The sequence below is a fragment of the Canis aureus genome, chromosome 9, assembly GCF_053574225.1.
Source record: "Canis aureus isolate CA01 chromosome 9, VMU_Caureus_v.1.0, whole genome shotgun sequence".
Classification (NCBI taxonomy): Eukaryota; Metazoa; Chordata; class Mammalia; order Carnivora; family Canidae; genus Canis; species Canis aureus.
The window spans coordinates 10,518,869-10,521,699 of record NC_135619.1 but is presented as its reverse complement, the minus strand read 5'-3'; the positions used below and the strand labels follow the sequence as shown (position 1 = coordinate 10,521,699).

At 32.7% G+C, this 2,831-nt stretch overlaps 1 non-coding gene across 1 annotated transcript; it reads left to right on the top strand.

Annotated features, from left to right (window-relative positions):
* The first annotated feature begins 2,369 nt into the window (after positions 1–2,369).
* Positions 2,370–2,504, top strand: LOC144321490 (U4 spliceosomal RNA). Its single transcript, XR_013387139.1, has one exon. It is a non-coding gene; the product is annotated as a U4 spliceosomal RNA (small nuclear RNA).
* Positions 2,505–2,831: the final 327 nt, after the last annotated feature.

Sequence of the window (2,831 nt, the reverse complement as noted above, 5' to 3'; positions counted from 1 at the left end):
ATGTGCAATGAGAAACTTGTTCATAATTTGAAGTTTATTATAATTTCAGTAAAATACTGTCTATATGAAGTTGTTTAAAAACTGTTATTTTTAAAGATTGTATTTATTTATTTGAGAGAGAGAGCACAGCAAGGAGAGTGGCAAAAGGAAAGAGAGAGAGGCAGAAGCAGACTCTTTGCTGAGCATAGAGCCTGACATGTGGCTTGATCCCAGGACCCTGAGATCATGACTTGAACTGAAGTCAAATGTTTAACTGACTGAGCCACCCAGGTGCCCCAAAAGTGTTGTTTATTTAATATACATCATTAGGTCAGGATTTTTATCAATTTATTTCCCTGGTAATTATTATTAATATAACCAATATAATTTGATCTTTCATATATTTTAAGAAGCACATTTGCTTATAAATCATAAACATTTAGAGTCACTGTATATTTTTATTATATTTTTTTATATTGATGAATTTCTTTTTATGTTGGAAATGACCTTCTCAGAATAGTGAAAGGAAGTTCTTTATTGATGTCTTTTATTTTCATCATAGCCTTTCATCCAAAATAATCTATTTAAGATCGCTTAAATTTAGGTTACTTTTAACTACTCTGTTTATACAATAGTTTCCTAGACAAGAATCACTGCAAAACAAAAATCAAAACAAAATAAAAAAACCTCTAGGCAACACAGTTATCATCATCATCATCATCATCATCATCATTATTATTATTTGTATTAGAATGCCTGAAGAGTAGCATTAAACATACTTCTGCATAGGAAGAACTATCAATGCATATAAAGTTTTTGTATGTAATGATAGTCCGGGAGAAATGCAAGTAGGTATTTCATCATAAATATCTTGCTGCATTTTTCTTTATAGTATAGCAAATGGAAGGATATTTAAATTAATCCTAATATATTCATCTAATGAAACCATATGTAGATATAAAAGTTAAATTTGGGGACATTTTGATGATATGAAAGCAATTACCTTAAATATTAAAATTACAGGTGTAGCAGTCTTTAATGTACAATATTTTAGACAATTTTTAAAGAAGAAGAGATAGAGACAGGAAAAGAGACAAAAATCTCTCATGTCTCCTCCTCTTACAACAACACCAGTCCCTATTGGATTAAGGCCCTAACCTTAAAACTTCACTTCACCTTAATGGCTTCTTGAAAGGCTCTGTCTCCAAATACAGACACATTGAAGTTAGGGCTTTTACATATGAGTTTGGGGATGGGACACAAATCAGTGACAACATGACTTATATCATCTACAAAATTCACTCTTTGAAATTCTCTTTGAATTTCTCCCCTTTGAAATTCTCCCCTTTTCTCCTACAAACGTTAAATGAAATTAATTAATGAAACTAATTTCATTAATTAATGAAATGCTCCCAGGAAGGTTTTCAGCATCTAGATCTACTGAGACTTGGGTTAAGAAAATAAAGTATCAAATTGCCAGAGAGCAAACAAAATAGAAATGATAAATTTCTGCCCATACAGGGCACTGTTTTGTTATTCTTCTTCACAATATCCACCAATGGCCTTTTTTTAAGGACTCTTCTCCCCTTCTTAATGAACATTATTTCTTCTCTGAGCAGCCCCCAAATTGTTAATAGCATGTAAAGGGTAATGTAGACACATCTTTCTTGGCTTCAAACAACACAGATAAGGCCCACAGCACTTTGTTTTCACAAAGATCCATGGATTAATCTCTAAGTAACATTTTCCTACTTTCTTTGCATAGTTTCTAAGAGAAACAAAGTAAAATATTACCTTAAAATATTTTATTAAAATTATTTACATTCTATGTTTTATTGCTATACAGAATTTGATATTTATGAATCAAATGGCACATATCCACAGTTATCATTCTTGTTGCATTATATCCCATTGTACAACATTACTACTTAACTTTAAATGAAATACCATACCATTCACAAACTACGTATCTGTAATTAAACTGGCCATATAGGGGGATCCCTGGGTGGCGCAGGGGTTTAGCGCCTGCCTTTGGCCCAGGGCGTGATCCTGGAGTCCAGCGATCGAGTCCCACGTCAGGCTCCCTGCATGGAGCCTGCTTCTCCCTCCTCCTGTGTCTCTGCCTCTCTCTCTCTCTGTCTCTCTCTCTCTCTATGTCTACCATAAATAAATAAATAGCTCTTTAAAAAATAAATAAAAAAAGAAAAAAATAAAAATAAAATAAACTGGCCATATAGCAATGATTTGCATTTCCTGACGCGTGGAGGTTTATGTCTATTAGAGCATAAATTTATCACTGTTAACCTGACTATTGCAGATTATAAGGCTCCTTTAAACTCAAAAGGCCCAAAACAGTATATGTCCATTTATTTATCTTAAAACATATCACTAGCTTTGTGCAGTGGTAGTATCATAACCAATGAGGTTTACCTGAGGCATGATTATTGCTAATTAAAACATATCACTAGACAATTTACAAATTAAATAATTATGTATGTTGTTTCATTTATGTATTATTGTGTAACAAAGCACTTTAATACTTCCTGGTTGGAAACAATAATCATTTGTTTGGCTCACAAAATCTTCGATTTGGGCAGGACTTATGGGGAATAGCTGGTCTTTGTTCCATGCATGGAACATACATAATTATTTAATTTGTCAGGTTATAATTTTCTTTGCCTTGGATATCTACTATTTTTGGCTGAAAATAATATTTTGTCAAGCAACTCTGGAATGTGATTTATTTTATTTTTGAGGGGTTTTGTTTTTGTTGTTTTTTAAGATTTTATTTATTCATGAGAGACAGAGAGAGAGAGGCAGAGACATAGGCAGAGGGAGAAGCAGGCTTCCCA